We start from the raw sequence: 27,624 nt of genomic DNA on the forward strand, positions 1-27,624 counted from the left end.
TTAGAACATAAGGAACGATGTGCATTCTGGTATCTGAGATGTCTCCCTCCAAATGTTCTTTCAGAAGAGTGAGAGGCCCACGGATAGAGTTGAGCGACTTTTGGTTTTTTAGGGTCGAGTTTCGTTTCGTGAAACCCGACTTTTCCAAAAGTCGGGTCGAGCAAGATCGGCCGATTATAGGGAAAAGTCGGGGTCGTCCCGAAACCCGAAACCCAATGTAAGTCAATGGGGAATAAAAGTCGGCAGTGAGAGGAGGACAGGAAACACACCTACAGTGCCCATTTGAATGCCAAAAGCATCAATTCTTCTTACTTAAGCTTGTCAACCTTAATTAACTTCATAATACAAGTTACGCACTGAAAAATGGGGGTTATTTGGCTAACGTTGTGGGGGGGTAGGGCTGGCTCCAGGTTTTCATGTGCCCTGGGCGAAAGAGCGCCCCTTTAACACATACCACAACTCAACATGCTCCGATACGGCAGAGAAATAGCGGTATAGTACAATGAAAAATACTTCACTTTTTACATCTCATGACGAGGCCCATCTATTTCTCCATACAGAATCATTGGTCCCATATAATGTTTGAAACAGTATATGATGAGCTCCACATAATGCTACAGTATATGTTGGTCCCCATGGATGAAGCTCCACTGTCTTATGGGCCCAAATAATGCTCCAAACATAATGGGCCCCATTTCTAATGCTCTAGTGTATAATGGGCCCTGTAAATGCTGCTCCAGTGTCTGATGTCCACCTTTGGAATGTTCCAGTGTATGGTGGGCCCCATCTATCATTCTCCAGAGTATAGTGCTCCCCAAAAATTGCTGTCCCAACATTGAAAACAATCAAATAAGTCTCCTCGCTAGGGAATCCCTGTACTAGTCTGGACTCCTCGTCGTCCCCATCTTCCATCTCACTGCACAGTATTTCAACCTTGCAAGTGCTGTGATCCTGAGCAAGCAGGGGGGGCCCACTCATTGGCGACGGCACTGGCACAGGGCCCCTGATAGTACGGTGGTGTGTCTGATGGCGGGTGGGCCGAACCTGCACTTTCATCTGCAGCTTCCTCTTTGTCACCGTGTAAGATGGAACTGTATATGGGAAAGGTAACCTGAGTTTCATCAGGGTCAGATTCAGGCCGTGTAGCATGCGAGGGGAATGTAGTGGTCTGGGTCAATGTACCAGCAGATTCATCGAGCAGTGGCTGGGCATCAGTGCACTTGTGTCGCCCCCAGGAGTACGGTCGCCACAGTGGCATTACCTTCCTCCTAGGGAGTGTGATGTCATGCTTGGGAGCAACGAAGGATCTCTCTAGCAGGTTAACTGATTGGGCGGCGTTATTCCCACGAGTCATGACCCTCCAAACAGCGTTCATGAAGGCAAAGTGTTTGTTTTACGTGAGCAGTATGGTTGCAAAGCTGAACCTTAAAGGAATGTCCAGAAGGGCACCACCAGGAGTGGAGCCTATGGTTAAATTCGACTCCACCTGGGAAACCTCAACCATGCCAGCTACAGAAAAGATGCACACATTGCAAGCTTAATTCCGTTAACGAACGAGACTCCGTCATGCCCCGCGGTCCGAGTCCGGCTTACTAGAGGGACACGTGAGGCTCTGGCACACGAGATTGGCCAATAACTGGTGTGTCATGCCCTTACATGTCCGTGGCTGCATGTGCGCTACACTGAAAAGGCCAGCGTTTGTCGCTTACAGGTGCAGATAACCCGCTGAACAACGTTAGTGATGGGGATCACTGATTACAATTATTACCCGCGAACGATGATTTCCCAGTAAGTGCAGGTCAACCGCAGTTCCGGAATTAGGCCTAACCGTCATTCCTGAAAAAATGAAAAACTTACGTGTGCAAACCACAGGTGCTGTAGCTTGCTTAACAGCTCGCCAGCCGTTCTCACCCCCAGTATGGATTACACGTGATTGCACAAAGGTGAGAAAGGGTACCGTATCCCCGGATAACATGTATGGATAGCGTACACATTCAAAATATATGTCTATACATCAGGAGGCAGGCTCAGATGGTGTTAGGCCCAGTATGGCTTGCACGTGATTGCACAAAGGTGAGAAAGGGTACCGTAACCCCGGATAACATGTATGGATAGCGTACACATTCAAAATATATGTCTATACATCAAGAGGCAGGCTCAGACGGTGTTAGGCCCAGTATGGCTTGCACGTGATTGCACAAAGGTGAGAAAGGGTACCGTATCCCCGGATAACATGTATGGATAGCGTACACATTCAAAATATATGTCTATACATCAGGAGGCAGGCTCAGATGGTGTTAGGCCCAGGATGGCTTGCACGTGATTGCACAAAGGTGAGAAAGGGTACCGTAACCCCGGATAACATGTATGGATAGCGTACACATTCAAAATATATGTCTATACATCAGGAGGCAGGCTCAGACGGTGGTAGGCCCAGTATGGCTTGCACGTGAATGCACAAAGGTGAGAAAGGGTACCGTATCCCCGGATAACATGTATGGATAGCGTACACATTCAAAATATATGTCTATACATCAGGAGGCAGGCTCAGTCGGTGTTAGGCCCAGTATGGCTTGCACGTGATTGCACAAAGGTGAGAAAGGGTACCGTATCCCCGGATAACATGTATGGATAGCGTACACATTCAAAATATATGTCTATACATCAGGAGGTAGGCTCAGACGGTGTCAGGCACAGTATGGATTTGACGGCCCAGACTACACAGCGGAGGAGCAGGGAGAGGTAAAGATTGCAAATGCTGGGGCCCTGCCCAAGCAAGGGGGGCCCACTCATGGGCGTCGGTACTGGCACTGGGCCCCTCATAGTACGGCGGTGTGTCTGACGGCGGGTGTGCACCACCACCGCCAGAGACACTTGATTGCACTATGAGGGACCCTGTGCCAGTGCCCGCGCCCAAGAGTCGGCCTACCCACCTGTCCAGGGCAACGGCACTCGCACGGTGTCGTGCACTAGGTGGTGACCCCAGCCATGGGGGGGGGGGAGGCAGCACAGTTAGGGAGTTTTAGAAAGTGGCATATGTTGATGTTGGACATTCAGCTGATGCAAAAGGTGAAATAGGTCAAGTCCCAGGAAGAGGTGGACCAAAGCAAGCCATTTTTCTGTCACCCTATGTGTCATCAGGGGAAGGTGGGACAAAATCTTTGGAAACCCATGCATGGTTCATTTTAATGAAGGTTAGATCATCCACATTTTGGGTTGACAGACGGGTCCTTTTTTCTGTCAGGATTGATCCAGCTGCACTGAAGACTCTTTCCGATAGCACACTTGCAGCTGGGCAAGCGAGCTCCTGTAAGGCATATTGTGCCAATTCAGGCCAGGTGTCCAGTTTAGCGGCCCAATAGTAAAAGGGGAATGACCTGTGTGGGAGAACATCGATATGGGAGGAAAAGTAGTTTGTAACCATAGTTGACAACTGCTGTCTCCTGTCACTTTCCATCGATGCAGTATTACCAGTTGTGTGAGCGGTACTTGAAAAATCAGTCCACAACATTGTCATGAAACCCCTGTCTCCAACGCCACTTCTGCTGTGTGCACCATGAACACCTCTGCCAAGCTGCCCCCGGCCCGTACGGCTCGTGTGAGAACCATCCCCGCTGCTGTGTGCTGGGAATGCCTCAAGCAACCGATTTACCAGAGTTGCTTGTTTATTAGCCCATATTAGGTCAAGGTTCTCCTGTGGCATGATGTTTTGTAATTTGCCTTTATAGCGTGGATCCAGGATGCTGGCCAACCAGTAGTCGTCATCGTTCATCATTTTGGCAATGCGGGGGTCCCTTTTTAGGATCTGCAAGGCATAATCTGACATGTGGGCCAATGTTCCCGGTGTCAATGATGCACTGCGAGTGCTGGTTGGATGAGCACTTTCTGGCAAATCCACATCCCTCCAGTCACGCACAAACCCTGTACCAGACCTTGCCACGCCAACATTTTCACTTGCCCCACGAGATGCATCCTCCTCCCCTAAGTAATCATCCCCATCATCATCCTCCTCCTCCTCTTCTTCCTCCACCTCGTCCAGGAGAGGTCCCTGAGCAGACAATGGCTGAATGTATCATCAAGGATTCCCTCCTCGTCAATATTGGCTGCAGACGCCTGCTCCGGTGCGTCAAAGTTTGCATGAGCAGACGCATAAGTGGGATGCTCATGCTTAGGATGGCGTCGTCTGCGCTTACCAGCCGTGTGCATTCCTCAAAACACTGAAGGACTTTACAGAGGTCTTTCAGCTTCGACCACTGCACACCTGTCAACTCCATGTCTGCTCTCAAAGTGCCTGGCCGTGTATCCTCCCACAAATGCATTATGGCCTGCCTCTGCTCGCACAGCCACTCCACCATGTGCAGGGTGGAGTTCCACCTTGTTGCAATGTCGATAATGAGGTAGTGGTTGGGAAGGTGGAGCAATCGCTGCAGCTTCTGCATACGAACGGAGTGTACAGGCGACCGGCGGATGTGCGCGCACAGTCTTCGCACCTTCTGGAGCAGGGCTGTTAACTCCGGATAATTTTTGAGGAAGCACTGCACCACCAGGTTCAAGGTATGAGCCAAGCAAGGTATGTCGCTGAGTTTTGAAAGGGCTATGGCTGCCACAAAATTACGGCCGTGATCACTAACTACCTTGCCTGCCTCAAGATGTACACTGCCCAGCCATGACTCAGTTTGTCGCTTCAAGTACTCGGCCAGCACCTCGGCGGTGTGTCTGTCGCCCAAACACATCATCTGCAACACAGCCTGCTGACGCTTTCCACGAGCTGCTCGATAGGGGGACACCTCGTGTGCAACAGTGGCAGCTGCAGATGGAGTGCTCGTACGACTGCGCTCTGTGGACGAGCTTTCGCTTCTGGAGGAGGAGGAGGAGGGTCGAACGCCTACAGCCAACTGTTTCCTATACCATGGGCTAGGCAGCACTGTCCCACCACCGCTGTCCCCTGTGGACCCTGCATCCACCACATTAACCCAGTGCGCAGTGATGGACACGTAACGGCCCTGGCCAAGCCGACTGGACCATGCATCAGTTGTGAGGTGCACCTTTCCACTCACTGACTGCTTGAGTGCATGGACAATGCGGTCTTTTACATGATGGTGGAGGGCTGGGATGGCTTTGCGAGAGAAGAAGTGGCGACTGGGTAGGTCATAGCGTGGTACTGCATAGGCCATGAGTTCACGGAAAGCTGCGCTTTCCACCAACCGATAGGGCATCATCTCAAACGAGAATAGTTTGGCAATGTGGGCGTTCAAACCCAGTGTACGCGGATGAGAGACTGAGTACTTTCTTGACCTACTCATAGTGTCTGGGAGGGTGAGCTGGACTTGAGAGCTGCATATGGTGGAAGTAGCGGTGGACAGGGCAGACTGAGAGAGGGTTGATGATGGTGATGGAGTTGGTGTTCTTTCTGATGGCCTAGATTCAGTATTTCGTTGATATAACAGTGGGATTCCCTGACTGCTGTGGCCTTGCAACGACACCTCAACATTTGCTGCTGTGCTAACCGGTGGGCTTACAGTGGGGGAAACAATGTAGCGTTGCTGACTACCTTCTTTGTGATCAGTTGCACATGTGGCACTTGAGGTTTGGTGTTGTGTCCACGCTTGCAAGTGCATGCTGGTTAAATGTCTAAGCATGCAACTGGTATTCAAATTTTTCAGATTTTTCCCTCGGCTAAAGGTCTTTGCGCACTTCTTACAGATAACCTTGGCCTGATCATGAGGATTTTGTTCAAAAAAGTGCCACACTGCACTCTTCCTACTTTGGCAGACATTTTGCGGCCTAGCACGCTGTGATCTTTTGACCCTCTGGACAAGCTGTCCAGCAACTCTTTTGATTTTTGGAACCTGTCTTTGGAGTGCAGCTGTCTTCGCCTGTGCAAGCTGAAGATATGGATGAACTCTTTATGCATCAAATGGCCAAGTTCTCCAAAAAATATGACATAGTTGTCATGGGAGATTTCAACTATCCAGACATTTGTTGGGAATCTCTCTCAGGCAAAACTAACAGGTCAAGGAAATTCTTATCCTGTCTTGCTGACAACTTTATCTTCCAAAAGGTAGGGGAGAAAACAAGGGGAACTGCTACCTTGGATCTAATCCTTATAAACAGGGAGGAAATGGTTGAGGAGGTAAAAGTGGCTGGAACCCTAGGAGGTAGCGACCATCCTATTTTAGAATTTTGGATAACCAGAGGCGTAAGACCTGTGAAGACTCAGACGTCAAGGTTAGATTTCAGAAAGGCAGATTTTAAGGGATTCAGAAAGATAATTGGAGGGATCCAATGGCTGGATATCCTTAAAGACAAAAATGTCCAGGAAGGATGGGAAATCTTGAAAAATGAAATTCTCAAAGCACAGTTGTTAACAATTCCGAAAAGAGGGAAGAATAGGAAGCATTTAAGGAAACCAGGATGGGTGAACACAGAACTTAAGCACATGCTAAAAAGGAAGAAAAAAATGTTTATAAAATGGAAAGAGGGAGGCATATCTAAAGAAGAATATAATGCTGTCTGCAGAACCTGCAGGGCACAAATCAGATTAGCTAAAGCTGAAAATGAATTGAGGCTTGCAAGAGATGTCAAATGCAATAATAAAGGATTTTGGGGATATGTCAAAAGTAAAAGAAAAGTCAAAGATGCTATAGGATTTTTACAGGATGAAAATGATGAAATGGTAAGACAGGATGATGAGAAGGCTGAACTTTTAAATTCCTATTTTGCATCTGTTTTCTCTCAGAAAGGAAATGTAACACCAACTGTTATTCACTGTCCTATTAAGGGAATAGAAGAATCCAGGACATCTATAAACAGAAAGATAGTGAGGAAACACTTAGCTAACCTAAATGAATTCAAGTCTCCAGGTCCAGATGAATTACACCCCAGAGTACTGAAGGAGATAGCAGAAGAAATTTTTGAACCCCTCTCCATAATCTTTGAAAATTCTTGGAGAACAGGAGAAGTGCCAGAAGACTGGAGAAGAGCAAATGTTGTTCCTATCTTCAAAAAGGGGAAGAAGGTGGACCCAGGCAACTATAGGCCGGTGAGTCTGACTTCTATACCAGGAAAGATCTTTGAACAAATTATTAAACAACATGTATGTCAATACTTGGATAAGAATGAAGTGATCAAACAGAGTCAGCATGGGTTTGTAACTAATAAGTCATGTCAGACTAACTTAATTTCCTTCTATGACGGTATCACTGATTGGGTGGATCAAGGAAATGCTGTAGATATAGTATATCTTGACTTCAGCAAAGCATTTGACAAAGTCTCTCATACAATCCTTATTGAAAAAATGACTAAGTATGGAATGGACAAGGCAACTGTTAGGTGGATTCATAACTGGCTTAGTGATCGGACCCAAAGAGTGGTCGTAAATGGCTGCACATCCAGTTGGAAGAATGTCTCAAGTGGGGTACCACAGGGCTCTGTCCTGGGCCCTGTATTGTTCAACATCTTTATCAACGATTTAGATGAAGGAATTGAGGGTAAACTGATTAAATTTGCTGATGACACAAAGCTAGGAGGGATAGCTAATACTAGAGAAGAGAGAGAGAGGATTCAAAAAGATTTAAATAAACTGGAGAAGTGGGCAGCAACTAACAGAATGGTTTTTAACAGGGAGAAATGCAAAGTACTACATCTGGGCAATAAAAATGAAAAAAGCATATATAGAATGGGAGGAATAGGGCTAAGTGACAGCACATGTGAAAAAGACTTGGGTATACTAATAGATCACAGACTGAATATGAGTCAACAGTGTGATGCAGCAGCAAAAAAGGCAAATGCAATTCTAGGATGTATTAACAGAAGCATACAGTCTAGATCACGTGAAGTCATTATTTCCCTCTACTCCTCTTTGGTCAGACCTCATCTGGAATATTGTGTCCAGTTTTGGGCACCACATTTTAAAAAAGACATCAACAAACTGGAGCAAGTTCAGAAAAGAGCGACCAGAATGGTGACCGGTCTGCAAACCCTGTCTTATGAGGAAAGGTTGCAGGATTTGGGAATGTTTAGCTTGCAAAAGAGAAGACTGAGAGGAGACTTAATAGCTGTCTACAAATATCTAAAGGGCTGTCACATTGTAGAAGGATCAACTTTATTCTCATTTGCACAAGGAAAGACTAGAAGCAATGGGATGAAACTGAATGGGAGGAGACACAGATTAGATATTAGAAAAAACATTTTGACAGTTAGAGTGATCAATGAGTGGAACAGGCTGCCACGAGAAGTGGTGAGTTCTCCTTCAATGGAAGTCTTCAAACAGAGGCTGGACAGACATCTGACTGGGATGATTTAGCAAATCCTGCTTTGAGCAGGGGGTTGGACCAGATGGCCCAGGAGGTCCCTTCCAACTCTACGATTCTATGATTCTATGAGTGCTCCGGGCCTGCCAGATAACAGCTGTTGCGATGTCGATGTCTGCTGTGGATGCTCCTCATCTGAGCTATTGGAAGCAGCACCCTCTTCCCCCAATGGATGCCAATCTGGGTCAACAACTGGGTCATCCATCACCTCCTCTTCAATGTCATGTGCACCTTCCACTGTGTCACCGTGTATGGTGGTATAGTGTGCGGGAAGGGGCACCTGAGTCTCATCAGGGTCAGAATCTGGCTCTGTACACTGCGAGGACAATGTAGTGCTCTGAGTGAATGTACCAGCAGAATCATCTATCAGCGGCTGTGCATCAGTGCACTCCATGTCAGATTCATCTTGGCCTGGGTAATTCACCATTTCACTTGATAATCCAGGCATGGTATGTGAAAACAGCTCCATGGAGTAATCAGTAGTATGGCCTGCGTCATTCTTCAATCTTGGTTGGGGTGAAGGACACAAGGAAAGGTGTGGTTCATGAACATGAGCCTCCAATGACGACTCAGTGCTTTTACTTTTTACAACTTCAGAAGAGGAGGCAATAGAGCTGGAGGCTGAGTCAGCAATGTAAGACAAAACTTTTTCCTGATGCTCTGGCTTTAAAAGCGGTTTGCCAACTCCTAGAAAACTAAGCCTTCGAAGCCTTATGGAGCCAGATGATGACGCAGGCTCAAAACCTCCTGCATTCGGTCCTATTTTGCTCTTGCCACTACCATCAGATCCACCACCAACACCATCATTACCAGCTGCCAACCCCCGCCCAATTCCACGGCCTCTTCCACCAGCCTTCCTCATTTTTTGTAGAAATGTAGACAAAATCCAACAAACTATATAGTAATGTAAAACAAGGTACAAGGTGTCTATAGGACAGGGGAGATTTTGAATTTCTGCACACACTTGTGGACACTGGACACTTATGGATTGTGTGAGGCCCACTGAATATCAGAGCGCTATGTCACAGGCTCGACGGCACAGGTGTGAAAAAAGTGACTACAGGATAAGGGAGATTTTGAATTTCTGCACACACTAGTGGACACTGGACAGTTTTGGATTGTGTGAGGCCCACTGAATATCAGAGCGCTATGTCACAGGCTCGATGGCACAGGTGTGAAAAAAAGTGACTACAGGATCACAGAGATTTTGAATTTCTGCACACACTTGTGGACACTGGACACTTATGGATTGTGTGAGGCCCACTGAATATCACAGCGCTATGTCACAGGCTCGATGGCACAGGTGTGAAAAAAGTGACTACAGGATAAGGGAGATTTTGAATTTCTGCACACACTAGTGGACACTGGACACTTTTGGATTGTGTGAGGCCTACTGAATATCAGAGCGCTATGTCACAGGCAGAAATTGGCTAGTGTATCACAAACTACAAGGTGTATGTAGCATTGGGCAGAATAGGAATCTCCCTAGAGTGTAGGTCTGTAAGAACGGAACAAGTCCTCCACTTATCCTTCCACAGTGACACACAGATAGCTTCACTGTGGCCGTGATAACAGCCGTTACACGGTACTGAGAGGAGCGTGCACGTACACGGCTGTCCGGTGTACGTAAAATTGTCAAGCTCCGTGTTTTTTAAGTATACGGACTGACACACGCTGTCTCTCTATAGTTTTGAATGTGATCAAACAGCAAATATATTTAACTGATTGAAAGCTAGACAAAACTAGTAGGTGCAGGTCTGTAAGAACGGAACATGTCCTCGACTTATTCTCACAGAGTGACACACAGATAGCTTCACTGTGGCCGTGATAACAGCCGTTACACGGTACTGAGAGGAGCGTGCACGTACACGGCTGTCCGGTGTACATAAAATTGTCAATCTCCGTGTTTTTTAAGTATACGGACTGACACACGCTGTCTCTCTATAGTTTTGAATGTGATCAAAGAGCAAATATATTTAACTGTTTGAAAGCTAGACAAAACTAGTAGGTGCAGGTCTGTAAGAACGGAACATGTCCTCGACTTATTCTCACAGAGTGACACACAGATAGCTTCACTGTGGCTGTGATAACAGCCGTTACACGGTACTGTGTGAGGAGCGTACACCGCTGTATGGTGTGAAAAAATGCACGCTCAGTACCTCAGCAGGACAAAAAAAAAAATTGGGATTGCTTTTAAAAAAGCAGTTTGCAGAGCAGTGGGTAAACAGCAATGCAGCTGTCAGGAAGCCTTAGAAGGCAGCCTAACAACCAACACCGCTGATCCACCACAATATAGCCTCCCCTTGCACTGCACACACAGTGACTGGTGTGTTGTACAGGCAAAATCGCTAGCAGCAGAAGCAGTTTTTTTTTCTTCTTCCCTGCCTAACGCTCTCCCTACAGAATCAGCAGCAGCAACCTCTCCCTATGCTAAGATCGGCAGAAGTAAGATGGCGGTCGGCGTGCACGCCCTTTTATAACCCCTGTGACGCCCACCAAAGCAAGCCAATCACTTGCATGCCCTTCTGAAAGATGGTGGTGACCCCTGCCTATGTCATCACGTTGCCCACAGTGTCCGTGGATCCTGATTGGCTGAAAAAGAGCGCAAAACAAACTTTTGAAACGCGACTTTGGCGTGTAAGTCGCCGACCTCGTGGCCGACCTCATCCTAGGGTCGGGTTTCGTTTCATGAAACCCGACTTTGCCAAAAGTTGGCGACTTTTGAAATTTTTCGACCTGTTTCGCTCAACTCTACCCACGGACCTTCCGGCTAAACAGTAGTTCAAAGTGAGAGAACCCTGTGGACTCTTGGGGAACCTCCCGATAGGCGAAGAGGAGATGTGGCAGGTACTTTTCCCAGTCTTTTTCAACGTCAACAAAAGCCCTCAGCATATTTTTTAGGGTTCCATTAAAGCGTTCACATAGTCCATTGGTCTTCGGGTGGTATGGGGTGGTGTGAATGGCTCGAACACCACAGGTATGCCATAGGGACTGGACCAGATCTGACATGAACTGAGTGCCTTGATCCGATAATATTTCATTAGGAAACCCTACCCGGGTAAAGTTGGTAACAAGGGCCTCGGCTACCTTTACAGCTGTAATACTGGACAGGATACCTAGTGGCATAGTCCACCACGGTCAGGATATATTTTTTTCCGACCGGCTGGGGTGGGCCAGAGGACCTATGATGTCGACAGCTACACATTGAAATGGTTCCTCAATTATGGGCAGGGATTGCAGGGGTACCTTATGTCGAGCTTCTGGATGCTGCATTCGCTGGCACACATCGCAGGTGCGGCAATAATGGGCTACCGACTGTGAGACGCCAGGCCAGTAAAAATTTTGGGTGAGTCTCTTTTCAGTCCTTTTTCTCCCTTGATGCCCAGCCAAGGGGATGTCATGGGACAGTTGGAGTAGCTGTGCCCTGTACTTTTAAGGGACAATGAGTTGCCTGGTCGTTGCGTCAGGGTTGCCCTGGTCACTGCCCTTTGTTACACGATAATACAGTCCGTTTTCTCGAGTGAAGCCATCCCCATTATCTCCCATGTGCCCAGTTTCTGTCTTTCGCCTAAGGGCTGCTAAGGTAGTGTCACCCTCTATTTCTCTCCAAAACTCCTCTCTGTCCCAAGACTCTCCCAATGTGGTAGCAGCAAACGTATTGCTTACTGACTCTGATGCGTTCGTGGTGGTTCCTCCCCGATGAGGTCCGGATGATGTAGTGCTTGAAGGGCCTGTAGTCGGGTGATTGTTCCCACAAATTGGCACTGTAACTCCCCAATGTCGTTACCAAGGAGGATATCTGCAGGAAGTCATCCTATAACTCCAATCCAACACAGTTTTTCTCCACAACCATAATCCAAACGCACAGAAGTTTGCTGTATATATTTGCGGGCACCCCCCACCAGGACAATGGGAATTCCTGGACCCTGGTAAATTGCCTCGGGTCGAACCACACGGGGGTCAGCGATAGTCAAGAATGCCGCCGTGTCTCTAAATCCTGACACTTTGTATCCATCAATTAAGACATCCTGCAGGTGTCGTTGCCGTTGCTCTGAGTAGCTAAAGGACAGAGGCCGGAGTCCGTACACTCCAGGAGGAGTATCTATGGTGCCGTGGTCGGTGGTCCACTCTGGTGGGGGTGGTGGTAGCTCTTCCTCAGGCAGGGTGGTGCACAAGATGCACTGGACGAGGTGGGGCTGTGTGGCGCTGCCTCCGAATCCTGGAGGGACAGCCAGACTGCAAATGTCCAGGTTGCCCACACCCATAACACCTCCTCTCTGTGATACCAAGTCGTGGTCGAAACTGTTGGGGCCTAGGATTGTGAGGCATGATTGTCATCGGCTTGCGACTAGGTGGAAGGGCAGATATAATTGGAGGGGGACGGGGCGCGGGAGCAGGCCGTGGTTCATTGTCCAGAAGCCTCCTCCATTGCGGCCGGATAGTAAGGGCTTCATCGCCCAGGGCTGCAGCTCTATCCACGGTATATGGCGTGCGCTCCCGGACCAATTCCCATACCTCTGCGGGGCACTTTGCAAGAAATTGTTCTATAAGGAACGCCTGTATAACATCTTCCACAGTAAAGGCGTTTTCTGCTTCCAGCCATCTCCAACATGCCTGGGACATCTTATGTGCATACATCCTAAACGATCCCCCCCGTGGTGCATGAGAGGTCTCGGAACTTGGCCCTATATGAGTCTAGGGAGATAGCATGGTAATCCAGGATAGTCTGCTTTACAATGTTATAATTCCGATTCCGAGGTGCGTCAATGGTTCGGTAAGCCTCCGCCATGCTTCCGTTCAGGAGTCCCACTAACAAACGCATCCAGCTTGAGTGGGGCACCTCCATCACAGCACACTGCTGCTCAAAGTCTTTGAAGAACCCCTCCACATCTCCGGAAGCCTCATCAAATGGCTTAAACTCTGTCCTGGTGATCAGCACAGGCTCCCAGATCATTGGGGTTACACTCCACATTGCGTTACTCCCTCTTTCAAGCTCCATTGCTTCCTGTCTCCGCTGTACCTGGCAGGCAGCCTCCTCCTTGTACTCCTGAGAGACGCCGGGGCCCAGAACTGCCATCTCTTCTTCGTACCACACCAACAACTGGCTTTTCTGGATAGGGATCCCTGTCTCCAGTGCTCGTCCTTCAGACATCTGGGAGGAGGTGGCTGGACTAGCGCCCACCAGTAGATCGATTAAGGCCTCTTTAGTAAGTCCCTGGTAGTTCAGGCCCAGGTCTCTGGCTCTCTCCTATAAACTGGATACAGTCCAATTTCTGTACTCACTCTGTGGGTGGTTCTCCATTGGGTTACGCTCTGTTGATTCCTTTGCTGCCAGCAGTTGTCACAGGGTCCTTCTCTGATACTGCACAATCAACAGAGTGAGGGAAGGGTGAACAATCCCAAGACCTTTATTACAGGCAAAATTAGAAGGTCCATAAACAATCCACCACACTGCGGATACAATAGTCCAGAACAAGAATGTAATCCAGTAACAGGATAAAATGTCCAGGGAGACGAGATTCCAAAACTCTAGCACCAGAGGATAAAATGGGTCCTTCTCTCTGAAGTGCAGTCTTTACACGATCCACTCCACACAGGAACTGACTTGACCAGCTCCTGTTCTCCCCACCCGCTTCCTTGTGTCCAGGGGTAGTCAAACAGGTTGGGGTGGTTTCCAGGCCTCCCAGAGGAGAACAAAGGAGCCTTGGGGATTAAAGAACTACAGGGGGTCATCAAGAGACAGATACAGTCAGGCTATAGACATACAAGAAAAACACTATGAAAATAAGTGAAATAGAAATATACACAAAATTATATCCACATAGCCTACCACACCATCACACTGTGCATCCCAATTGATCCTCATAGCTTCCTGGCACCATACTGCTGTCATGAGTAAAGTCTATTAAATGATTGGGTAGTTGGATGCTGTGTGGTAGTTCTCTGACATGGAACTCATTGTTGCAAGGTTGAAACAGAGATGGGCATCCTTTCTCCAATGTATTTGTTAGCATACTTGTCACAGAAGATGGAGCGTGCATATGTCCCAAGCATACGTTTCCTATTATGACCCATCCTAGGTCTAGCTTTTGGGCATAGGGAGAATTGTGGAATCCATTGATATGACTTCTCACTTTATGAACCTGCAGGATATCTCTTCCCAACAGTAGTATTATCTGTGCCTGATGGCCAAGTTCTGGTATAAGGTGTGCTATGCGTTTCAAGTGAGCATGATGGATTGCCACATCTGGCATAGGAATTTCAGATCTATTGTCTGGGATCTGGGTGCACTCAATGATTGTAGGTAGAGGTAGGCAGAATTGTCTGTCTAAGGACTCAATTTGGTAGTCAGTAGCTTTCCTGCCTGCTGTTGTCACAGTACCTGCACATGTCTTTAATGAGTAGGGGGTGCTTGGCCCTTTGATATTGAATAGGTCAAAGAATGTTGATCTAGGCAAGGATCGATTACTTTGATCATCCAAGATAGCATACAGTCTTACAGCTTTGTCTTTATTACCCTTTGGGTACACTCTTACGAGGCATATTTTTGAACAGGACCTACAGTCTATTGTCCTTTTACAGACTTCAGTACATTGTGAAGTGATCTCTGGCATAGTTACATCAGTGTTCCTATCCTCCTCGCCATGCTCACTGTCAGCTGGCGTGTTTTGTGTACTCCGTGGAGTTGGGCCAGGTGTAGAGCAGTGTTATGATCTGTGGTACCACACTCTGAGCATTTTACACTGACCTTGCAATCCTTGGCGAGATGAGTGGTGGATGAGCAGCACCGTTCTCTTTCAGGAAGCTTCTGCGGTCTGGCATAGATTTTCCTCTGAAGGCTCTGCATTTCAGGAGAGGATGAGGCTTTTAATGGATCGTGCACTGCTTGTCAGGTTCTTGTAATAATAATAATTATAATAATAATACATTTTATTTCTATAGCGCCGACATATTCCGCAGCACTTTACATTTCAGAGGGGACTTGTACAGACGATAGACATTACATCATAACAATAATCACATAGATCATAACAGATACCAAGAAGAATGAGGTCCCTGTTCACAAGCTCACAATCTATGAACCTGTCTATGAATCTTGTACCTTTGTCTCTGATTGAGAGCAGCCAGCAGACCTGTAATTGGAACTTGGAGAAGAACCATAAGTCTTGTGCACTGCCACAGATGTTCTGCGTGGATTTGCAGCTGGTGACGGTGCGGCATATGACATTGCAAAATCAAAGCTGGGATCATTTCTGATTGTCGCTTGTTCGTGTATAAAATCTACAAAAATGGAGAAGGGAGGGAATGCAACACTGTGTTTGTATTTGTACGTGAAACCATGTGTGAGCCACCTCTCCTGTAGATTGTAGGGCAACTTTTGCACTATAGGGTTAACACCTTTGGCTGTGTCAAGGAATGCAAGTCCTTGTAGGTCACCTTCACATTTGGCAACTAGGAGTTCCTTTAGCAGGTCACTTAGTTCTCTAAGTTTCTGGAGACCTTTGTTAAATATTTTAGGAAAGTCATTGCTTCTTTTGAACAAGGCACTCTCTATTACCTCTGCTGAGCCGTAACACTCATCCAGCCTCTTCCAGATCTCTTTGATGCCAATTTCAGGGTGGTTTATATTAATGTCTCTGATCCTTACTGCGTGTTTGACTGACTCTTCTCCCAGGTATTTGACTAAGAGGTCTATCTCTTCCCTGTGTTGTAGCCCCAAGTCTCTAGTGACATTTTGGAAGGATGCTTTCCAAGCTCTGTAACCTTCAGCGTGGTCAGTGAATTTCATGAGTCCCTTGGCAACCAGTTCATGTCATGTGAAGAACTTATCAAATTCTGTTGTGAACTGGTTGTCAGCAGAGTATACTGGTGATGGGTCGCTCTGATAGTGATGTGAGGTGCGTTCATACCTGTTAGTATCCTCAGGGTTGGCGCCAGCCGATGCATATTGCTTTGGTCTGACGTGCGGTGCATCAGCAAGGTGATCCACGTTGGTTACCTGACGAGGGGCAAGGTAGTCATTAGCAGAATTGTTTTGCTCCACATTTTTCTGGAGCTGAGCCTCATGATGACACTCACTCGCTTCACTGGAGATGTCGCGTTCTTGGTTATAGTTTGGATCAAGAAGTTCATTAACATACTGAGATGTGCGTTGTGGTGAATCTTGCAGTGGCAACTTCAGACTTGACCTACTGCTTCGGCTATGCGGCTCAGGGTTGTGTGTTGTGAGTTCATTCTCCCCTTCACCTTTGATGTCTGATGAACTCCCTCTGCTGGTGAAGAGAGGTAGTGAAATTGATTGGGATGGGAAGAACCTGTCATCTGAACAGGCGGAGTGTGATTGGACATCTGGAATTTCTGAGTGGATATAAGGCAGCCGACGCCCTGCAGGGCTGCTGGTGATGCTTTCTGCACTGAGCTCTTGCATCCAGCTTAGTTCCTGTCTACTAAAAGCTAAGTTTTTGCCCTGCTGTTGTTCCATGAGATTTTGTCTGGTTTCCTTAGTGTTTGTGTTCAGCCAGTCCTGGTTGGGACTGGCTGATTTCCATTTTTGTCTCTGATCAGTTGATCTCTTTGCTCTGTTTTCAGAATATACCTGCGTGCTGATATAGTGATTTTGAAGTCTAGCGACTTCAGGGCCTTTTTCCCTATCAGATGGTTGGGACATTTTTGGTAGGGTTTTTTGCGGATTGCAGCCAGCATCTTTTCTGTCCTGTCCTATCTAGTTAGTTGGGCCCCATCGTTTGCTCAGCCTGTCTTTCTGTCTGTGTTTGTGTTTTCATCTGTTTTTTACCGACAATACATGTTGGGGGCTGTCTATTGCTTTGGGGTCTGCTCTGGGGCAGTTTAGATTTCCCCTTTCCTTCTTTAGGCTTATGTAGTTCTCCGGCTGTGACGAGGGGTCTAGGGCACCGTAGGAACCCCCCACGGCTACTGTTAGTTGTGGTGTATAGGATCAGGGGTCTGCAATCCAATAGCTACCAACCTCTCTGGTTTTCTGGACTTAGCTTGTATTTTTGTTTTCTCCTCCTCCAGTGACTCATTCATAACAGTTGTGCATGGCTTCTAGCGATTCTGCTTCAGCAGCTTCTCTTTTTACTGCTAGGCTCTCTAAGGCAACATCCACGTGTGCCTTCTCTAACTGCGTCTTTCTCTCTTGCTCATCTCTCTCTAAGCATGACTTCTCTATCTCTATGTGTGACTTCTCTCTCTATGCAAGACTTTCTCTATTGGTCTTCTAAGCGTGCTTTCTCTAATTTAAGTTCCATCTCTTTTACAGCAAAGCTTGCTCGCATTTTGGCAGCTTCAGCATTTGCACGGGCTGATGGATGTAGTCTTTGAGGAGACGGAAGTAACAGATTTTGTCCTGTGCGATTTGTGGGACATGGTGTCTTGGGGGAATGCTTAGCTGAGCAGAGATTTCTGTAGCTGTATTAAGTCTCTGTGCAGCCGGTGACTTGAATCTCACTAGGTGGATGACTGTGGTTTCATTAGTTCCTGCAGGATGGAAGGTTGTCTTTTCCCTGAATTCCACTAGCTGGATGGCTGCTGTTTCACTCGCCCCTGCAGGATGGAATGCTGTCCTTTCTCTGAGTTCCCACTAGCTGGATGGCCACTGTTTCACTGTTCTGTCCTCACTAAATGAAGCAGAATTCATGTAGCTATACAGCCAGCTAAATCGCTATATGGGGGTCCAATAAGGATACTGTAGTTGAATCTGTGCTTTATTGAACGTGAGGGTATATTGATGCACGGTGAAACTACAAGCAAAACATAATATATACAATCAGTCAGTATGGGGTACATCAGGGATACATATTATACATAATACATTATAAATCAACATCTGCACTAATAGCTAACCAGGGGAAAAACTAATTAACCAGGCTAATAAGAGACAGGAATTAGATGCAGGAAGCATAAATACATACCAGCGATGCTATCACAAGGGGAGAAGAGAAATGAGATGCTTCCTGAATGCAGGCAAAAGGAAAATGGAGAACTGGAGGGAAATGGAGGCTGAACTAACCATAATCCTTTGCAAGGGCTACCAGGATGCATTGCAAACTTACCAGAATGCACTGCAATGGAGGGAAAAGTATAAGCAAAGTGAAATTAAAACTACAATAACGCTGCAGTTATGACTCTGGTCACTAGCTAGAGCCAAAAACACGGAAAACACTAACAAGCAGATAATCGAGGATTATGAATCAGATGTCGGAGACAGAACAACACATGTATGTCTGTTGTACGATTGCAGGAATGTTTTCCACACTAACAAGTCTGCCTTTAACGAGCGAGTGACCGGGCCGGGCTGGGAAATGCCTTTGGTTGCCATCAATAATCGGCTAGAGAAGACTCTGCCGACCGGCATTACGTGGCTGGCAAATGTCAGTAGACCCAGTAAGGCCTGTATCTGTTGAAGGGTGACTTTTTTAGCTTCACAGAAACCTTCCAATATCTGCAGTATTTTCTATATTTTCTCTGCAAGGTAAGCGAAAAACCATTTAATTGGTGTCTATTTCGATGCCCAAGAAAGGCAATACATTACATGGTCCGACTATTTTTTTGGGTGATAGCATTACGCCGAAAATGCTGTGATATAAATTTAGATTTTTCTAGCAGGAAGGGGAAGAGTTTCGAATTTTTGGGACCGACGAGCAAAAGATTGTGGAGGTAGTGAATCAGAGAATTGTTGCCTGTTTCATAACGAACTACCCAGTCTAGGAGCGTAATGAATAACTTGAAATAGTGACACGAAATGGAACATTACATTGGCAAGCACATATCAAAATAATAGTGCTGGTCCACCTTGCATCCTAATAGGTCGAAATATTCGGGATGCACAGGTAAAAGGTGGAATGCCAATTCTTTGTCTGATTTGGCTAGCAGGGCCCTGTTGCGCACACTAATTCTACAACCTTGTCGAAAGACGCGTATGTGACGGAAGCTTCCTCTGGGGGATAGCGTTGTTAACTGATTCGCCCTATGGATGAGACAGATGCTGGATATGTTCCTTTTTCAGAATAATGTTTAACAGCGATATTTTGATATTTTTGAAGGGCAGCGACTGAAAGGGGCCCGCTATTCTATCTAATTCAACCTCCTTTTCGGTTTAGAATTTCGGGAATTCTCAAGCAGATTTTAGGTTATCAGGGTTGGTGCTCTACTAAACTTGAAGGAGAAAAAAAAAACATCTGTAAAGCCGGAGTGTAGTTGCCGTGAGGCTTCTTTATTGGGGTAGAGGTCTATCCAGGGGTCCATCGCGGTTACGCTCACTGGGGTTCTGTCTTGTCTGTGCTTTTTTGGACTGTCGAGTACACCTTGAAGCTGTGTGTCCCCCGCAAGCTGTGCAGCCGTGCCTATATCTGCATAGTGTGTGGAAACGGCAGTTTCCCTCATTAAATAGCCAGCAGGCCCCGGGTTTTTGTACGACCACTGAGTTTTGACCTGCGGCTGCAGAGTAGTTAGTGGTCGCAGATGAAATGGTTAGTGGTCACAGATCCTGATATATAAATAATTCAGAGCAGCATTCCGGATGCTTCTGGCCCATAATACAGCCCAATACTGCAAATGCCTTTAGCCAATTATTCATTGTTAATGCTGTTCTTGATTTATTTCTATCATATACCCGTTCGCTTGTTCTCCTTTCTTTATTTATGGTTGGTTGGCCGACTGACATTTTTTGTCTAGTCTCTTAGTCTATGTGTGCACCTAGCGGGCTGATCCCGCAGAAAAATGCATCTTTGTGTAAACTCGCTGACTGAAGTGTTGTATTGTTTTCAGCTATACCGCATGATTGTGTTAAGTGTTGAATTTGCTCCTTAATCACTGAGGCTAGCTCACTTTCCATTATGTTAACCCCATTCCACATCGATTCATCATTGACTTTGGAACACTCACCGCTGTGTGATGCAGGATGAGTGACAACCGATGCTGGAGGAACCCTGGCTCCCGCTGACACAGGAGTGATGATATCCCTGGATGGAGAAACTCTGGCTCCCACTAATGCAATGGACTGGTTAAGGCATTGGCTGGAAGTCCGGGGAGATTGAGAGGCGTCTTCCCGGCTGATAGCCAAAGTTGGAGCGCGTGACTGAATCTCGTGCGCTCGAGCCAGAGTGAAACCAAGTGATGGCGGAACTCCAACTCTGTCTTGGGCGATGAACTAGTGGTTGACTTTGACTTGGCTGGAAGCCCTGGGGGATGAAGATGGGTCTCCCCGGCTGATAGCCTCTGAAGGAGCATGCAACTTTCGGCACTTGTCGTGTGCCCGATCTCGCCTATCTGGACTCTGCAACGCATTCAACCCTTCTGATGTGGATGCGGTGGCTAGTATGTGAGCTGTGTCTGCGGTGGTATCGGGAGGGGCAACTTTTAGAGGGGTAGCGGGAATAGTGGCTGGAATTGTTATAGGAGGATTGGGAAGACGTGTGATGTCTATGCCTGCGCCCACCATTGCTATGGGGTGTGTTGTGGGTAATTGAATTGACTGCCGGGGGGGGTTACTGGCTATAATTGGTAACATTGTGCTGTTTAGCATGGGGAGTGTTATAGCGTTACCGTAATCGATATTATTGTGGGGATATGAAAGGGTGGAGGTTATTAGAAATTCTTTATTAGCTATTTGGACTATAGGGGATGATGTAGGTGTGTCAGTAGTGCTTGGTGTGATTGCTATATTATTGTAATAGCACGCCTTGTACAGCTGTAGAGTGCTCTGATCTGTTGGGTTGGACTGAACAGCGCGCTCTCCAGCTGCATTAGGGGCTCTCAGACTGGTCTCCAAGCACCCCTGTGCAGGCATTGAAGCAGCGCCTGCAGGAGATAGCGTAGAGACCAGGCCTGGGCTGACCCGGCATTGTCTCAGCGGGGACCGGAAGTGATGCGATGGAGTGGGCAGAGCCTGGCCGTGATGTGTCGGACACCAGGCGGAGACAGCAGGCACCCGGGCTGCTGCCGGGGGGCCTAGCGACTTTCTGGCCGAGAACGCGGCCACATCCCTGACTTGGAGCCTTTCTGGGTGGCGGATGCGCCGCATGGACCGGCCTCCCCACGCTAGAGGGGGATTCCTGCCTGGGGCCCAACACCGGAGGATCGGCATGCATCACCAGCATGGATAAAGACATTGGACGTGCACCAGGTGGGCCAGCGACGGGGATCATGGTGGGGGAGAAGGGTCGATGGGACGGATGTACCGACGTATGGCTGGCCACCTCAGGGGAGGACGTCGGGACAGATGGTCCCCTTGCGAGTGCGGCGAGAAAAGCAGCTGTTAGTGCTCCGAGGGAGGCTGGCCCTAACAAAGGAATGAACGCTGACCCGGGCGTGGGGTGAGAAGAGGGCACAGGGGGTTCAGAGCTAAGCCGGCTAATAATGCTTTGAATCCAGTGCTCACCTTCATGTGCCGCTCTCCTCAGGGCTTCAATAATCAAAGCTTCCAGGTGTCCGCCGGAGGAAAAAGGAAGTCACTGACCCAGACACCTGAATTTAACCCCTGTAGGTGTGGCCGTATAAACCTTCCCCTCTAAGAAGCATCCTTATGCAGTACCGTGCCTGCCATACTGGGGAGATGTCATACAGGTATACACTATATACAGGAGAAGATAATGTTATGGAAATATATACAGTATGTATATGTATTTCATCTAGATCTCACTTGCCTGCTATAGGCTATATACTGCTATATACTCATATACACTCTATATATTTCTATATGCGCACTTAGAGATATAATCACAGCTGTCCTGAACTTTGTAACTAGCTACTGGAGATGACCTAACCCCATGAACTAGTCTGAGAGGCTGATGTTACCTCATGATAGCATTGCCTTGTGACATTTGTCCCAGACATACAGAAGAGGAAGTTAGGCCAGATGGTCCAAGCCGATATTGGAGTCTTGCTGACATTGTAAGACAAGGGGCAGTAAATCATCTGATTCTTAAGTCACCTCAGGTCGGACACCCATATACAGTCATATGTAAAAGTTTGGGCACCCCTATTAATGTTAACCTTTTTTCTTTATAACAATTTTGGTTTTTGCAACAGCTATTTCAGTTTCATATATCTAATAACTGATGGACTCAGTTATATTTCTGGATTCAGATGAGGTTTATTGTACTAACAGAAAATGTGCAATCTGCATTTAAACAAAATTTGACCGGTGCAAAAGTATGGGTACCCTTATCATTTTCTTGATTTGAACACTCCTAACTACTTTTTACTGACTTCCTGAAGCACTAAATTGGTTTTGTAACCTCATTTAGCTTTGAACTTCATACCAGGTGTATCAAATCATGAGAAAAGGTATTTAAAGTGGCCACTTGCAAGTAGTTCTCCTATTTGATTCTCCTATGAAGAGTGGCATCATGGGCTCCTCAAAACAACTCTCAAATGATCTGAAAACAAAGATTATTCAACATAGCTTTTCAGGGGAAGGATCAAAAAGTTGTCTCAGAGATTTAACCTGTCAGTTTCCACTGTGAGGAACATAGTAAGGAAATGGAAGAACACAGGTACAGTTCTTGTTAAGCCCAGAAGTGGCAGGCCAAGAAAAATATCAGAAAGGCAGAGAAGAAGAATGCTGAGAACAGTCAAGGACAATCCACAGACCACCTCCAAAGACCTGCAGCATCATCTTGCTGCAGATGGTGTCACTGTGCATCGGTCAACAATACAGCGCATGCATAACGCCTTTTTGTATTACCAAACAACTCAATCTTTGTTTCATCAGTCCACAGGACCTTCTTCCAAAATGTAACTGGCTTGTTCTAATGTGCTTTTGCATACCTCAGGCGACTCTGTTTGTGGCGTGCTTGCAGAAACGGCTTCTTTCGCATCACTCTCCCATACAGCTTCTCCTTGTGCAAAGTGCGCTGTATTGTTGACCGATGCACAGTGACACCATCTGCAGCAAGATGATGCTGCAGGTCTTTGGAGGTGGTCTGTGGATTGTCCTTGACTGTTCTCACCATTCTTCTTCTCTGTATTTCTGATATTTTTCTTGGCCTGCCACTTCTGGGATTAACAAGAACTGAACCTGTGTTCTTCTATTTCCTTACTATGTTCCTCACAGTGGAAACTGACAGGTTAAATCTCTGAGACAACTTTTTGTATCCTTCCCCTGAAAAGCTATGTTGAATAATCTTTGTTTTCAGATCATTTGAGAGTTGTTTTGAGGAGCCCATGATGCCACTCTTCATAGGAGAATCAAATAGGAGAACTACTTGCAAGTGGCCACCTTAAATACCTTTTCTCATGATTTGATACACCTGGCTATGAAGATCAAAGCTCAATGAGGTTACAAAACCAACTTAGTGCTTCAGGAAGTCAGTAAAAAGTAGTTAGGAGTGTTCAAATCAAGAAAATGATATGGGTGCCCATACTTTTGCACTGGTGAAATTTTGTTTAAATGCAGATTGCACATTTTCTGTTAGTACAATAAACCTCATTTGAATCCAGAAATATAACTGAGTCCATCACTTATTAGATATATGAAACTGAAATACCTGTTGCAAAAACCAAAATTGTTATAAAGAAAAAAGGTTAACATTAATAGGGGTGCCCAAACTTTTACATATGACTGTATGTTCATGTATTTAAACTGACCAATTAGATAAGAAGTTCAGCCTTTATGTTAATGAGTAACCACTCCTTTGTACGAACTGATAAAACCAAGTATATTCAATAAACTTCCAGAGTTCTGCTGGAAAGAATTGCTGCTAACTAGGCTTGGCGTCTTTCTTTCCTTGAGCGCTCAATAATACTCTGTCTAATTAGGACAGGCCGCAGCACACACAGGGAAATATCTATCCATATAAATTTCTACACATAATTGGCGCACCAGACGCGAGGCTGTGGACAAAAATGCACGGGGATCCTGCTGACCGGAGAGGACAGAGGTGCCGGCCAAGGCCTTGGCTCATGGGAATGGAGATTTGTGCAACTCCATAAGTAAGGTAAGAAAATCTAGTTATCTTACCTGAATGTTCCCTGTGCCCAGTCTGGGTCGGCAACTCTAGCCGGTCAGTGTGGTCACCAAACCCAGGTAGTGTAAAAAAGTCCACCCTTATCCAAACCCTGGGATAAGCTAAGTGTCTGCTGTGGTCCTGTGTGTCTAGATCCGGGAGAGAGCTGGTGGAAACACGGTGACTGATTTGTGCTTGTGGTTGCTGAGAAACCGATAGCAAGACACTGAATCTCTCTGACTAAGTTAAAACACGTCCCCGCACCACGCGGAGGTTTTGACTTAGACGGGATATCACAGGTGAATTCCTCTGAAAGAGCTGTCACGGTCCCCGCACACATACACGGAGGTGTCAGCTTCAAGAAGGTATCACATGCGACTCCCTCGGCTGTCACAGTCCCCACACACATGAGGATGTTGGCAGACTGGAGAGATATTACAGACTGATCACTGGAGAGATTACCATGGTCCCCGGGTGCACACGGAGGGGTGATAATCTAGTGGGATATCACGGCTCCCGTCTCCCACGATGGAGGGTGATACATCCCGGTGCTAACCAAAGCGCCACGGGTGATTGGCAGTTATCAGTTGTCAGCAGCTGTTTGACATACGAGTCACAAAACAAGGGCTTCGATCTCTGCCCGGACGTCTATATGTGCATCAACCTGTTTTTTCACTGCTGATTTCCACAAAGATCTGAAGCAGAAAAAGTTTTTTTCTTCCTTTTTGCACTTCCTCTTTTTGCCTATAGGGTGTGCCCCTGTTATATATTTTTCATATTGTCACATTTTGTTTTATACTCTGCTGTTTGCATAATTTTATCTTGCATTTTTGGTGGAGATTTTTATTCTTGTTACTGTAGTGTGAGAATTTTCGGGAAAGTTGGGTTTTTGAGCATATCACTGTAGTCTCAGTCTGCTTTTTGGTTTCCATTGTTCTCAGAGAATTTTACTGAGAGAAGCAGGCATAGAAAGAGGAAGTGGGTGCGGGCTCTGCATTCTGCACTAAAATTTTATTTCCTTTTTGGAGTGTTTTTTTCCAAGGTTTACCAACTTCTTGATTGTACCTTTTGTTTTTCTTTCTTTTTTTTCCCCTCCATTTTCCCTGAGTTTATTGGTTTTTGATTTTTGTGAGTGGTTCTTTTTAAAGTTTATATACTTTTTGATTTTATCAACTTTTGGTTTTTATCCTTTTAAAATCTTTTTAAAATCATTTTTCCCTTTTTATCTCTTTTAGTTTTCTTTCACTTTTTGTGACATTTTATCAGTTTTTTAGTTTTTAATTTTCACTTCTTTCTTTCAGTTTTTTGTTAAAAAGAGAATTTTTACCTGCTTTTGGTTATTCCTGTGTTCTCTTGTCAATTTTGATTTCCCTTTTTTGTTTCCACTACTTTTGAAGTTTTACTAAATATTTTGGTTTTGTTTTTCCTCCCCTTTTAAGAAAGTTAAAAGGGGTTGCAAAGTTTTTAAGGTTTTGATAATAATAATAATCTTTATTTTTGTATAGCGCTAACATATTCCGCAGCGCTTTACAGTTTGCACACATTTTCATCACTGTCCCCGATGGGGCTCACAATCTAAATTCCCTATCAGTATGTCTTTGGAGTGTGGGAGGAAACCGGAGTGCCCGGAGGAAACCCACGCAAACACGGGGAGAACATACAAACTCCTTGATCACTTTTTCCGTTTTTAAAACAGACATAGTATGTGGTTTTTGCAAGAACAGTTTTTCTTTAAACTGTAGCATGGCATCATATATTGAAAGGAAAAAAGGGAAGTAGCTAGTAAAGCTGAATTGCCGTCTGCATTTCTTAAAGTGACAGCGGATTTTACAGCGTAGAAGGTGCTGAAAGTTAGTGTGATAGGAAAAGGATTATTTTTTATGTGTACAAAAAGTGTTTTCAGCGGCATTCTAATCTGTGCCGTCTGAGAGGGACCACAGATCTAAGCATGCCTTCTGTGATGGCAGAAGGGGGGAAGCAGGTCGCTCCCCCACCATCTCCTCTCTCCCTACTCTTCCCTCCTCCCATCTCTCTCACCTCTCTCCTCCCTCTATCTCCGCTATTCTCACTCCCACCTCCCCTCATCTATTTCTCCTCCTATACCTCATCCTCCCTCACCATCTCTCTCTCACCCCTCTATCTTCTTCATCTCCGCCTATCTCTCCCCCTTCTCTCTCTCATCTCTCCTCCCTCTCCATCTTCATCACCAACGCCCACCTCTCATCCCTCTCCTCCTCCCTCCCCCTCCTCCCTGTCTTCACTTTCTCCCCCTCTTTTGTCTCCTCCCCACTCTCCTCCTATTCCAAATCTCTCCTCCACCCTCCCCTGCTCCTCTCTCTCTCTACCCCAACCAACCTTTCCATTTATCGTCACCAGCTGGCCCAGTGCCAGATCCAGACAATGAGGTGTCCCTATTTCCACAGGGCACCCTCTCTAAAGAGACAGCTATGACACTGGGAGAAGAAAGTGAATCACTCCCCACACATAACAACACAGGTGCCCTCCTGATATAACAGCTAGCAGAAGGGAGGTGTGTGCCATCAGAGACTGCACGTGCTAAGTCTGACACGGATCTGCAGTCTCAGAGGGGGGGAATACTACCCACACACAATGGCACAGTTCCTCCTCTGATGAACATGAAGAGGAGATTATGCTGCATAGTACTAGGAGAAACTCACAGACACCAAGTAGGCAGGGGCAGATAGAGCCAGAACTCTTACACTATGTGCCCTTCACCCCTAGTCAGGTGTTCAGTATTCTAAGAAATCTGCCAGACCCAGATATGGACCCCATGCCATTTTACCGAAGAATGCAGCAGAGCCAGCAGACATATGCTGCAACCTGGAGTGATCTCTGGTCCATAATGGAGGTAAAAGCAGGTGACACACTCTGGCCAATCATGAAGGAACACTTCAAGCTTCCATCAGAATTAGATGTGCATTCCTGGGAATCAGGATCAAAGCTAATTGAACAGCTCAGACAAGCACTCAGCCTGCATAACATGAGCCAGGCCGAGACAGAGTCTGTAAACGAGTTTCATGGCAGAGTGAGGCAAGTATTCCTAGTTTTAGGCTTCACTATTCATGATCAGATACACGGACAAATGTTGGCACAGGCCTTTGTGCATGGACTAAGAGAACCAATCAAGAAACTACTGATAGTGGCCAGGCCTGAGTACAGGACAATAGCAGTAGATGTCCTGCTCGCAGTAGCCAGAAGAATTGAGTCCCTCCCAGGAATGCGGAGGACAGGCCCTCCTGTGGTGGCCAGTGACACGGAGGAACAACTATCACATAGAGTCAGGAGAGCTGGCAGGTGTTTCAACTGTGGCAACCTTGGCCATT

Source organism: Dendrobates tinctorius, unplaced genomic scaffold (assembly GCF_039654945.1).
Source record: "Dendrobates tinctorius isolate UK_male_01 unplaced genomic scaffold, ASM3965494v1 ptg000254l, whole genome shotgun sequence".
NCBI classification, from domain to species: domain Eukaryota; kingdom Metazoa; phylum Chordata; class Amphibia; order Anura; family Dendrobatidae; genus Dendrobates; species Dendrobates tinctorius.